Source organism: Loxodonta africana, chromosome 4 (assembly GCF_030014295.1).
Source record: "Loxodonta africana isolate mLoxAfr1 chromosome 4, mLoxAfr1.hap2, whole genome shotgun sequence".
In the NCBI taxonomy this organism is placed as follows: Eukaryota; Metazoa; Chordata; class Mammalia; order Proboscidea; family Elephantidae; genus Loxodonta; species Loxodonta africana.
The window spans coordinates 172370609-172385001 of NC_087345.1; positions in this window are offsets into that span (position 1 = coordinate 172370609).

Consider the following 14393-nt stretch of genomic DNA (forward strand, 5'->3'; position numbering starts at 1 on the left):
AAAAAAAAAAAAACAGGTATCAAAAAACAAAACCAAACAAACAGAAAATGGCAATGAAGGGGCCAGCTGGTGGGGGTGGGGTGAACCCCAGCTGCAGTGAGCTTGTGTCTCTCTGGCTGAGCCACCGTGGCCTGTTGGAAAGCAGTGGAGGCTGAGTAGAGGGAAGAAGGGCGTGGAGTGGGAAAGCGTGTATCCCTGGCTACCAGGTGCTCTGTCTCCTGTTGGGAGCTCTGTAAAGTTTTCTTACCTTCCTGTCTGCGTTCCTTGGTGGCTGTAGTCCAAGATGGCAAATCTGTGCAGTGTTAGCTGGTATGGGACCTCCACTCCATAGCTCTTCTGTTTTTCTGTTCTCTGTCAGTTTCTTATTCCATTTGATGCTTGATCCAGTTCTTTATTCCTTCATTTGGTGCTTAGGGTTCCAGGATTGATGTTTGTATCTGTTTTACTTAGTTTTTTGGATCTTTGCTGCAGAGGGTTGGCATGGTGCTTCTGTCTGTAGTGCCATGTTAGCTCCATCTCTCGATAGTTGACTTTTTGCAAGTAAATTTCCAGACCTTTCTTCCAAGGTTTCTCTGGGTGGACTCAAGCCTCCTAGGAACCAACAGATGAGTGCATTAACTGCACCACCCAGAGACTCCCTTATTACAAATGAAAACACAAAATAAACTCATTGCCATTGAGTCAATTCCAATTCATGGTGACCCCATGTGTTAAGTAGAACTTTTTCGTAGGGTTTTCTTGGCTATAACCTTTAGGAAGCAAAACTCCAGGCCTTTCTTTTGCAGCATTGCTGGGTAGGTTCAAACCACCAATATTTAGGTTAGTACTTGAGCAAGAACTGTTTGTGCCACTCAGGGACCTTTATTACAAATAGGTCTATATTTTTCCAACTGGTATCACATCACTGCTGTTGCTTTCAGAAGCAGTTCTCCCTATACTCCCCAGTTTCTCTCAAGGAAAGCTATCTTCTACTACGGTTCTCTCACGAAAGCAGATATTTTACTGGAGGCTAAAGGTAAGCCCCTTTTTCTAGCCTGCTGATATGTTTGCCAGTTTCATTCTCCTTACTTGCTATTATTCACTGCTTCCTGCTGCTTTCTCCTTTATGCTCTTTAAGAGAATCAATTACTGAGTACTTACTACAGCTGTATACTTGAGACTGGGTTAGAAACTGCACAGATTTTCTCTCTTTTGATCTTCAAAATCATCCTCTTGAAGGAGGCACTATTATCCTTTTTTCACAAAGGAATAAATTTGGGCACAGAGAAATTACTTACTTGACCAAGGTTGCACAGCTCATACATGTCAAGGTCAGAACTAACCTCCATTATTATTAATATTATTCACTTCTCCAAGTCACACCATCCCCCACAGTCTCTCCAGGCCTGCCCATGGTGTTAGTACCATACATGGGTGACTTTGGCAGAGTGTCTTTGGCATCTTGTGAATCCCAGGCAAGGTCTTGTGGTCATAACTTAAAACCTCAGCTTGGAGATTTCCAAGCCAACAACTGCTGTGCCCTCCCCAGGATTTCTGGAATTCACCATAGAGCTGAGAGCCCTGATTCCTGAGAGACTTAAAGTCAACACCTCCACAAACTACAAAATTTTAGTGAAATAAAATGTAATCCTTCTTACAGAAACATCAGGGACCCAAACCCCTTTCCAAAGATGAAAGTGGCCCAAGACAGAAGGATATGGTGACTTCTGGAATCTTCTAGAAAGACCAGGCATAAAGCTGAGTTTCTAAGTAACTGTTTGTTTGTTTGTTTTAAATCACAGCAGAAACTCCCAGCTTTGATGTGGGAGGAAAACCACCTGGAGCTAGACCAAGTCTTGGATGCACTCCCCATATCCACATCTTCTCCCTTCACCAGCACTCCCAGGCTCTGTAGCCACTGGAGGGTCATAGTCTTTTGGAACCTCCTAGTGGGTCAGAATGTAAGATGCAGAGCCAATGAGGCCACAGAAGTGACCAGCCCCAGCTAGTGGACAGTCGTGCTCCCCATGAGAAGGTCTCTCCAGTAACCATTAGGCAAGGCAGTGCTCCAACATATAATGGAGCCAAGAGTCAACTCTGAGGAGGAATCCAGGTCAAAGCTTAACCCTGAATTTGAGGCATTAATCTATGAGTCTACAACATGCTCCAATACTTTAATGTTTAGCTTCCCAAAGGCATGGTATCTCCACAAACCAAATGTTGCTTTGTATGCTTTCTTTATCCCCAGCTTATCCCCTAATCTTGCCCACTGTCTTCTTTAAATAAGCCAAAAATGATCTGGGCAACTTTTCTAAGTAGAGTAGTTATGCCCAAAGAAAGGACAATGATTGAATATTTGATCAGTGTTAAGATTAGACCCTGTGGGGGAAAAAATGGATTTTCTGCTCTCTGGTTTCAAATAACATCTCACATTGCAGGTTAATACTCTGGGTAGCTGCCAACTTTGGAGTTGTGTTCAAATCAAAAGAAATGCACAGACCCAAAAAGGTTACTCACCTCCTTGGGAGAGAAAGTGTGGAAAAGATGATGCTTTAGTTTCCTAGTGTTGTTATCCACCACACATCTGTCAGTTTGTCATAGGTACTGTGGTGGCTTCCACGTTCCTATGATGCTAGAAGCTGTGCCAACATTATTTCAAATACCGGCAGAGCCACACATGGTAGACAGGTTTCAGCAGAACTTCCAGATTAAGATGGACTAGGAAGAAGGACCTGGCAGTTTACTTCTGAAAAACGTTAGCCAGTGAAAACCTTATGAATAGCAGCAGAACATTGTCTGATATAGTACCAGAAGATGAGCCTCTCAGGTTGGAAGGCCCTCAAAATACGACTGGGGAAGAGCTGCCTCCTCAAAGTAGAGTCGACCTTGATCACATGGATGGAGTCAAGCTTTCAGGGCCTTCATTTGCTGATGTGGCACGACTTGAAATGAGAAGAAACAGCTGCAAACATTCATCAGTGATTGGAATGTGGAATATATGAGGTATGAATCTAGGAATACTGGAAGTTGTCAAAAATAAAATGAAATGCTTGCAGATTGACATCCTAGGCATTAGCGAGCCGAAATGGACTGGCCATTTAGAATTGGACAGTCATACGGTCTACTATGCCGGGAATGACACATTGAAGAGGAACAGCCTTACATTCATCGTCAAAAAGAATATTTCAAGGTCGATCCTGAAGTACAACGGTGTTAGTGATAGAATAATATTCACACACCTACAAGGAAGACCAGTTAATATGACTACTATTCAAATTTATGAACCAGCTGTTAATACCAAAGAAGAAGAAACTGAAGATTTTTATCAACTACTGAAGGCTGAAATTGATCAAACATGCAATCAAGATGCATTGATAATTACTGGAGATTGAGATGTGAAAGTTAGAAAGAAAGAAGGATGTGTAGTTGGGAAATATGGACTTGGCGATAGAAACAATGCTAGAGATCACATGGCATAATTTTACAAGACCAATGACTTCTTCATAGCAAATACCTTTTTTCAACAACATGAACAGAAACTGTATAAGTGGACCTCACCACATGCAATACATCGGAATCATATCTACTACATCTGTGGAAAGGGATAATGGAAAAGCTCAATATCATTAATCAGGACATGACCAGGGATCAACTGCAGAACAGACCATCAATTCCTCATATACAAGTTCAAGGTGAAGCTAAAGAAAATTAAAACAAGTCCACAGGAGCAAAAGTATGACTTTGAGTATAAAACAAAAACCTGTTTTGAAAAAAAAAATCAATATTGAAAGATTCTATGGGCAAAATATTGAACAACTCAGGAAGTATCAAAACAAGATGGGAGGAATACTCAGAGTCACTGTACCAAAAATAATTGGTCGACATTCAGCCATTTCAGGATCTTGAAGATAGCATACGATCGAGAACTGATAGTACTAAAGGAAGAAGTGCAAGCTACACTTAAGGCACTGGTGAAAACAAGGCTCCAGGAATTGACAGAACACCAATTGAGATGTTTCAACAAAGAGATGCAACACTAGAAGCGCTCACTCGTCTATGCCAAGAAATTTAGAAGAGAGTTACTTGGCCAACCAACTGGAAGAGATCCATATTTCTGCCCATTCCAAAAAAAGGTGATCCAACAGAATGTGGAAATTATCAAACATTATCATTAACATCACACACAAGTAAAATTTTGCTGAAGATCATTCAAAAACAGTTGCAACAGTACATCGACAGGGCACTGCCAGAAATTCAAGCTGGAGTCAGAAGAGGTTGTGGAACCAATGATATCATTGTTGACGTCAGCTAGATCTTGGCTGAAAGCAGAGACTACCAGAAGGATGCTTACCTGTGTTTTTTTGACTACGCAAAGGCATTCAACTATGTGGATCATAACAAATTATGGACAACATTGCAAAGAATCGGAATTCTAGAATACTTAATTGTGCTCATGCAAAACCTGTATATAGGCCAAGAGGCAGTTATTTTGAACAGAACAAGGGGATACTTCATGGTTTAAAATCAGGAAAGGTGCTTGTCAGGGCTGTATCCTTTCACCATACTTACTCAATCTGTATGCTGAGCAAATAATCTTAGAAGATGAACTATATGAAGAAGAATGCAGCACCAGGATTGGAGGAAGTCTCATCAACAACCTGTGATATGCAGATGACAACCTTGCTTGCTGAAAGCTTAGAGGACTGGAAGCACTTACAAAAAAAAAAAAAACCAGAGCCTTCAGTACGGATTATACCTCAACATAAAGAAAACAAAAATCCTTAAAACTGGACCAATAAGCAACATTATGGATAAATGGAGAAAAGGCTGAAGTTGTCAAGGATTTCATTTTACTTGGACCCACAATCAACACCCATGGAAGCAACAGTCAAGAAATCAAATGACATATTACACGAGCAAATTGCTGCAAAAGACCTTTAAAGTGTTAAAAAGCAAAGATGTCACTTTGAGGACTAAGATGTGCCTGACCAAAAAAAAAAAAAAGCCATGGTATTTTCAATCACCTCATATGCGGGCAAAAGCTGGACAATGAATAATGAAGACCAAAGAACAATTGATGCATTTGAATTATGGTATTGGGGAAGAATATTGAATATACTGCCAGAAAAACAAGTCTGTCTTGGAAGATGTACAGCCAGAATGCTCCTTAGAAGCGAGGATGGGAGACTTTGTCTCACATTCTTTGGACGTGTTTTCAGGAAGGACCAGTCCCATGGAGAAGGACATCATTGGTAAAGTAGAGAGTCAGTGAAAAACAGGAAGAGTGTCAACAACACGGATTGACACAGTGACTGCAACAATGGGCTCAAACATAGCAAAGATTATGAGGATGGTTCAGGACTGGGCAGTGTTTCCTTTTGTTGTGCATGGGCTCACTGTGAGTTGGAACAGATTCAATGGCACCTAATAACAACAACAAAGTTGTTGTAACAGAATACCATAAGTGGGTGGCTTTAAAGAACAGAAATTAATTTTCTCACAATTCCGGAGGCTAAGAGTCCAAATTAGGGTCTTGGCCATGTTGATATCTTCTGTGGGCCTCTCTTAGTTTCTGGTGTCTGCCAGTGATCCTTGGCATTCCCTGGTGTTCTTTGGCATCTGTCTTCCCCCTGTGGTTCTTGGTCTATTCTCGTCTTTTTATAACTTAGAGGTGATACGGTTTAGGATCCATCCTACACTGTATGGCCTCATTAACATAACACAAAAACTCCTGTTTCCAAACAGGGTCATATTTATAGGTATAGGGTTTAAGATTTCAACACATATTTTGGGGGGACACAATTCAATCCATAACAGATAATGATCATTTAAGACTTGGAAGTGGCACCACCAAGATTCTGGAGGAACAAAAGAGAAAGAGAACAGTTAGTTATATGTGAGACCCTGCTGGCACAGTGATTAAGCATTCGGCTGCTAACCAAAAGGTCAGCAGTTCAAATCCACCAGCTGCTCCTAGGCCAGTTCTTCTCTGTCCTATAAGGTCACTATGAGTCAATCGACTCAACGGAAAAGGGTTATACGTGAAGTGAGAAGTAGAGAGATGAAGAGTGGGACATGGTGTAGGGAGAGGGAACGAGGAAGGAACAAAAGGCTCAGAAGGGAGAGGACAAGAGGAGAGGAGGGAGAAATGGAATGGGGAGAGGAGGAGAATGAGAGACTGGTTTATGCTCTTGAAACCACTGGTTTTCAGCATTCCAATAAGAGAGGCTTTTACCAGCCAGCAGGCAGCAGTTAAATATTTATAAGGCAGGAGCAGACTGTTCACAGGACCAGCATCTGGAGGCTATTTGTTCAGGTGGCTGGCTAACCCCAAGTCAAAGCGCAGGTCATGCATGATTATCAGCTGCTCAGAGGATTTGCTCCGTGAAAAGTGGCAGCTGGTCCTGATTGGACTTTGCCCGGGCTTCTTGGGCAGGAAAACTAGATGTCAAATTTAGTGAGAGTCTTTCTGGCTCACCAGTTGAGATAGAAAATGCAGTACTTTTTTTTTTTTTTTCCCTAGGAGCTGCCAACATGCTTGTGGGTGAGGAGGAAAATGGTTGAAGCCAAATAAACACATTTCATTAGAAGTATCATCTGCAGTGAAGTCTATGTCTAGGTAAAAAGCAAGCCTTGCTTTCTGGGATCTGTGCCCTGAGCTTTGAACCAGGGAGACGTGACCGAGGGCTGTGGCTAATTCAGACACTTTGCAATGACACGGTCCACCTGATTTGTTGAAATGTGGTGATATGTTTCAAGAAGTAAAAAGACTTGCCCTTCTGGGGGCTGTAATAGTGCTTCTGATATTTCACGTACTGTATTGGATGGAATACATGCATGAAAAACTAAAAAACTAGCAGCCAGTGAGTTGACCCCATGTGTGCCAGAGCAGGACTGTGCTCCACAGGGTCCTCATTGGTTGATTTCTCAGAAGTAGATCACCAAGCCTTTCTCTGAGGCGCCTCTGGGTGGACTTGAAATTCCACCCTTTTGGTTAGCAGCCACATGCCTTAAGAGTTTACACCACCCAGGGACTCTGGAATATATGCATAGAAATTTTAAATCTTCAGGGTAATTGAAAAAAGGCCCTGCTTAAGAAAGATTACCTAAAGCTGTGATGTGAATATTGATATCACGGCATTATTTAAAAAAAAAAAAAAAAAAAAGCATTGCCTTATCTAAAGTTTTATGGCTTCCTTTCCAAACCATTACTAAGACCAGAAGTGAAATGCAATCCCTGTGATCTCAGCAGTCACAAAGTGTAAACTCTGCCAATCTGTCAAGCAAATAACACGTAGTTATAGAGTGCCTTTGGCTCAAGGCTTTGAATCACTGTTGATTATTTGCATTTCTAACAAGTTCCCAGGCGATGCTAACGCTGCTTATTAGGGACCAATTCTGAGAACCACTAGTAGAGCAGTGGTTCTCAGAATTTATTATACATAAGAATCACTTGAGGATTGTGTTAAAATGTAGATTCTGATTCAGTGTCTCTGGGGTGGAAATGCAAATGCTCAGCAGGGGGTTGAACCAGTTTGAAGTTTGAAGCCTTACTTTGGCAGGGTGTTACTAGGCGAATTCCACAGAAATATGAGACTTGGTCTTGAGAAACAGGACCTTCCATGCTAAAATCAGGACGACAGTCCCAGGCAAACTGGGACAGTTGGTCACCCTAGGAATAACATGCAACTAGGAACAACATGGACATCCACCCCCTTTCTACCCAATCAACTCCTGTCTACCTTTCAAGGCTTAGTTCAAGTCTTTCCTCCTGAGCGTGTGGACCTCAGGGCTTTCCCTCTGAGATTTTCCACGGCACTTGATCTCTATAGCCTTCTAGTTAGCACTTGGGGTCCCTGGGTGGTGCAGTTAATGCAGTTGGCTGCTAATTGAAAAGTTGGTGGTTAAAGTCCACCAAGTGGCACCTCAGAAGAAAAGTCTGGAGCTCTACTATTGGAAAACCAGCCGTTGAAACCCTATGGAGCACAGTCTGCTCCAACACACATGGGGTCGCCATGAGTCAGAATATCGATGGCAACTGGTTTCCTTAGCATTTGATGACAAGCTGTGCTATTGTGCTTTGCTATTCACAGTATGTCCTCCAACCAGCAGGAACAGCATCACCTGGGAGCTTGTTAGAAATACAGAATCCCAAGCCCGGCCCCCAAATCTGCGCTGTTAACAAGATCTTTAGGAGGTTGGTATCAAAGTTAGAGAAGCTGTCCTCCAGTGCTCTCCATTTGGTTTGAGGGGGAACTTGTTTCTCCCAAGCAAGTTACAGATATTACAAAGGCACACAGCCAGTACTGAAATACCTGAAATGCTTTAATGCCATAGGAGCACCTGAGTGGTGAGTAAACTGATCAGACGCTGTGTGGGAGCCACGTTGTCCTCTCTTTTCTTCCTTGATTTCTAACACAACTGCCCCTTCATTGCCTGTTTGAGTTGACCCCCTTCTCAGGCTCCTCTCTCTGGGCACATCTTACTTTCTGCAGGAGTTCCCAAAGAAGAAGCCATGCACACAAAAACTGCACTGTGTGTTTGGTTAAGGAGTGTTGTAGACATTTGTCATTCTTCTTGGCAACCTTGCATCTGAACCCCTTCCTAAGTGAAGGGAATTCCCTCACCTTGAGTCTTGGTGGGAAATAGAGAAGCAGAAAATACCAGCTTTCTGTTTTCCGTTGTGGACTATGCTTTGAGTAGCAAGACACCAGAGAGCAGCATGTCTCCAAGTGCTAACTGAGGGTGTGGGTATACGACCTGGGCTTCCCCGTTTAGAAGTTCTCCAGGCTGAGCTCTGAAGACAGAGCTGGTTTTGCAGAGGAGTCAGGGCCCAGCCAACACCTTCCCTGGCAGTGGAAGGTCCAAGGGCGGAGGAGAAGTGCTACCAGCAGGGTTGGCAGAGCAAGGTGCTGCTCCAGGCCAGCAAGAGAGACAGTGGTGTCCACCCTGTGCCAGTCCTACCTGAGTTGGATCTTTTTGTGGCAGAAAAGTCTCTGAACCTGGCTTTGAGAATTTCCAGTTCTGTGAGCAACTCAGTATGCTTTTAGTAAATTCCATTTCTGCTTATTGTTGTTGTTAGTTGCTCTCAAGTCGATTTGACTGATGGCAATCCCGTGTGTGCAGAGTAGAATTGTTCCATAGGGTCTTTAAGGCTGTAATCTTTCAGAAGTAAATACGCCTGTCTTCTGAGATGCCTCTGCATGGATTTGAACTACTAATATTTTGGTTAGTAGTCAAGTCCTTTACCCTTTATGCTGTCCAGGGTCTCCATCATTTCTGCTTATATGGTTTCTTTCGCTGGCAACAAAGAACACTGATGTATAAGGAAACAGATGTTATTCACGAAGATAAGGACCTCCCTTTCTAGATAAAGAGGGCAACGGTTATCAGAGAGTCAGGGCAAACCATGGAATTCAGGAAGACTAGTTTCTGAGAATCAAAGGAATTGTGTTTCCCCTAAATGTGGACCAAGCAATGATTTGATTACACTGGAAGATATTCAGGCAAATTCTAGGGACCTATGGAATAATGTACACATTGCACTTCTTAACACAGGAAGAGAAAAAGCCATAATTGTTTCTTTCACTTTGGAAGCTGCTTCATCTGGCACAATAGAACTGACAAAAACTATTTACTGAACACCTACCATATGTATACTTGGCTAAAACTTTGCCCAGTTGGCTTGGTGGAGAATGTCCAAGCCTAGACTCACATCACCTACAACTGGAATCAGTTAGAGTGATTTGTAGCCTGCTTCAGAAAATTATGAAAAATTAAGTGTCTTAGTAAATCTTCCATTCACCCTGCAGTTCTTTTCCCTCCTTGCTAGGTGATGTGAGAAAGAGAAGAAATGGTATCCTCTGAAGGACTTATTCATTGTGACAAGACAAAACAAAAACCACAAAGAGAAAAAAAATCCTGTATCGTCCAAGAATTTGCTACAATTAGCTGTTCCAGTGGAAACCTGACCCTCATTGGCTGGAAGCATCCATTTGTAAAGCCCAGAATAGGATTTCCCTCAGGGGCGGTGAATGCTATTATTCCAGAGCTTGGCTTGTTCTGGTCTGAAGCACATTCAGAAAACCTCACAGCAACAGAACCCAATTAGCCCATGGAACACAGACACAGTGGGAACTAGAGGTTAGTAAGGTGGCACGTAGTCAGTCCATGGCGGGAATCAAATGATAGCTAGCGGTATGACAACAAAATGGGGCTTGTTCCATTCCTTTCTGGACATCAACTTGATTTTCCTTCCTGTGGAGCAATGTCAGTTCAACTCAACAGTATCTTCTGTACACCCAGTTGAATTCTGCAAGAAACAATGGACGTGGTATGGCTTGTCTCTTTTTCTCGTTGGAGACTGGCTGCTCAATGGAATTTACATGTGTGTGCTTTTGACATACTAGTTACTGGCAGGGTGATAAAATTTTGGTCTATCAAAGGCGTTTCTTTTTTTTTCTTTTTTTTAGAACCCCTTGTTAAGACAGAACTAATGAATAATTTGAAAGGTTTTGCTAAACCTTGGGTTTAGCTATTAATGAATCTGACCCAGCCATTTTCAGTTATCTTTGAAACGCAGTCTGGGCTTCTTCTGCTTTCTGCATGGAAATTCTGTTGTGATGTTTGGGATCTCATCTTGAGGGTGGGAGTCACATGCAAAAGATGGTGGAGCAGAAAGGTAGAAGAAGATTGTGGCTCTGATGAAATCATGGAGCTGCCCACATCTGGAGTTGCTTTACAAAAGAGAATAAATCCTATGTCTTTAAGTTTAAACCCAGGTTTTTAGCTGAGTGCACTTTCTAACTGATAAAGGCTTCGTATGACAGCATTGTTCAAAGGAGAAAAAAAGCTTCTTAAATATCCAGTAATAAAGGATTGACTAAATAAAGTATAGTAATATGTGATTGATTACCAGGTGGCTCTTTAGTGAACATGCATTTATTTGCTTATAAATGATTTATTAAGTGCCTACTATGTGGGTGATAGTTTGAATCCACCCAGTGGCACCGCAGAAGAAAGGCCCAGCAATCTACTTCCGTAAGATTACTGTGATTGAAGTCCCTACGTAGTGCAGTTCTGCACTGAAGCACATCTGGTCACCACGAGTCAGAATCAACGGTGAACAGGTATGTGCCATGTACAGAGTCCCTGGGTGGCATGAGTGGTTAAGCACTTGGCAACTTACCTAATAGTTGGCAGTTTAAATCCACTCAGAGGTGCCTCCTGGCAATCTACTTTCAAAAGATCACAACCTTTGAAAACCCTGTAGAGCACAATTCTACTCTGAAACACATGGGGTCACCATGAGTCAGAATTGACTAGACTGCAACTGGTTTTTGTTTTGTTTTGTTTTATGTGCCATGTACAGTGCTAGACTTAGGGGACACAGTGGTAAACATGCAAGTGTGATCTCTAACCCAAGGAACTGTAGAAGAATGTACAATGGTACAAAAAGATGTTCCCGTGTAGACTGTGATCATGTTAGGTATGCTTCCAAGACCTGTCCTTTGGGTAGGGCAATTTGAGTGGCATCAGGGGCCCCATGGTTATGGAGACATATAGGGCCATACCTCATTCCTCTTTTCTGAACCTTACTAAAATTCAGCTTTGAAATGTGTCTCTGATAATATCCCACAGTACCTATCAAAGGTGCCATCGTCTCAGTATTCTCTTTCAAGTATGATTGTCATGGGCAGACCCCACACCATTGAGCCACCCAGCCCTGTACCCTTCTAGAGACAGCCCTGGTGCTTCTGTGGTGTTCAAAAATATAAAGAGAGACAGGACCGAAAGAGAGTAAGTAAAAACATTAATCATGATTTTGGGTTGTAGAACTCAGGTGATTTTTATTTATTCCCATTTATTTATATTTTCTAACATTTCATAAACATGTATTTTTTTTTTTAACTTTCTATTGAACTATAATGTAGACATGTATCATAAGCATATAACACAATGGATTTTCACAAATTGAGCAGCAAGGTAACCAGCATCCAGATCAAGGAACAGAACGTTGCCCACACCCCTTCCGGTTACTACCCATCCCAAGAATAATTACTCTCCTGACTTTATAAATTTTGCTAATGTTTGTGCTTTACATAAATAGAATCATACTGTTTTGTGTCTAGCCTTTTTTGCTCAACGTTTGTTTGTAAGTTTCATCCATGCCACTGAACGTAGTTTTTAGTCATTTATTTTCACTGCTGTATAGCATTCTGTTGGCTGGTTAAGCCACAATATATTTACCCGTTCTACTATTTCAGGGCAAAAGTTTTGCCCTTTGGACTACTATAAATAGGGCTGTTATGAACAGTCTACTGCATGTCTGTTGGTGAACGTGTGTAGCATTCCTGTTGAGTGTATGCCTGGGAGTGGAATAGCTGGATTGTAGGACAAATATGGAGCCCTGGTGGCACAGTGGTTAAAAGCTCACCTGCTAACCAAAAGGTCAGCAGTTAGAATCCACCAGCTGCTCCTTGGAAACCCTACAGGGCGGTTCTACTCGGTCCTATAGGATTGCTATGAGTCAGTATCAACTCGATGGCAACGGGTTAGTTTGGTTTTGGTTTTAGAACAAATATACATTCAGCTTTAGTAGGGATGCAAGTTTCTAAAGTAGATGTAATGTGTATTTCTTTTGAAATGAGAAAAAATTTTTTTGATATCTTGACACAGTACTGTGTACACACAAAACATTTACCACACTTGTAAGCAAGCATTACACTGAATTCAATTTATTTCACACTCTGTAGCATAAGGAAACTCTGGTGGCATAGTGGTTAAGGGCTACAGCTGCTAACCAAAAGGTCCACATTTCGAACCTACCAGGTACTCCTTAGAAACCCTATAGAGCAGCTCTACTCTGTTTTCTAGGGTCTCATAGAGACTTGATGGCAATGGTTTTTGTTTTTTTGATTTATGTAGGATAAGCCACTGCCTGTCTGTCAGTTCGTCACATTGTGGTTGCTTGCATGTTACTATAATGCTGGAAGCAATGTACTGATATTTCAAATACTAGCAGGGTCACCCATGGTGGACAGGTTTCAGCAGAGCTTCCAAACTAAAACAGACTAGAAAGAAAGGCCTGGTGATTTACTTCTGAGAATAAGCTAATGAAAACCCTATGGATAACAATTTAATATTGTCCAATATAGTGCTAGACGATGAAGCCTCCAGATTAGAAGGAACTCAGACTACACAGTGGGTACAACAATGGACACGAGCATACCATCAATGCGGAAGAGGGTGCAAGACTGGGCGATGCTTCTTTCTGTTGCACGTGGAGTTGCCATGAGTTGGGACTGACTCAACAGCAACTACCGACCATACAGGGTAAAACGATGCTCCAAGCAGAGTCCTTGACCTCAGAGCTAATAACCTAGTAGGGGAAGATGAGACTGCAGGCAATGATAATTTGTAATGCATAGTGTGAGAGGTGACCCACCTGAGGAAAATTAGAGAGATGTGGGGGGATGGAGACATGAGCGGTGATTAACATGGGGCAAGAAGAAATCAAGAAAGGCTTCCTTATAATGATGTTTGAGGCAGACTTAAAGAATGGCCTAATTTTTGACGGGAGATGTAGGGGCGTAAGGAAAAGCATCTTAGGAAGAGGAAAGCATGCGAGTAGAGGCATGGAGGGGGAGAAATTCTCAGGGAATGCTGGCGGATCCCATTTAGCTCATGCGCAGATTGTGTAAAGGGATATCCTGGGAGAGCAAGCTTCAATGCTGTGTTAAAGGGTTTGGACTTCAGCCTCTAGGTAATGGGGAGTCTTTGAAACTTTGGGTAAGGATAGGTATCAGTCAGGATGGGCTATGTTTGGTGCAGTAATAAACAACCTCAACATCTCAGTGGCTTAACACCGCAAGCTTGACTAGTTGCATGCATTATATTCACAGGTTAGCTGCAGAACTCCCTCACAATGTCTTTACTTCCGGACTCACACTGATGGAGTTACCACCATCTGGGGCATACAGGTCACTGTGACAGAAGAGAAAAAGAGCTCTGGAAGGCCTCACTCCAGCAATTAAGTGCTCAGGCCTGGAGGTGACACGTATCACTTCCAACAACATGGGAGCCAGAAAGTACCATGTGCCCACGTTGCTGAATGGCCAACTAAAACCAGAGTGGATTCTGACTCATGTGACCCTGTATATGTCAGGGTAGAACTGTGCTCCATAGTTTTCAACAGCTGGTATTTCAGAAGTAGATCATCAGGCCTTTCTTCTGAGGTCTCTGGGTGGACTTGAACCTCTCATTTCTCAGTTAGCAGCCAAATGAGTTAACTGTTTGCACCCAGGGACTCCTGATGAATAGCAGAGGGCTGGAGATGTTTTGTGAAGAGTACTAGTAACCTCCATAGGGCGAGAAAAGGCCAGAGCTGGGTTCTAGGACAGTTATTGTAACAC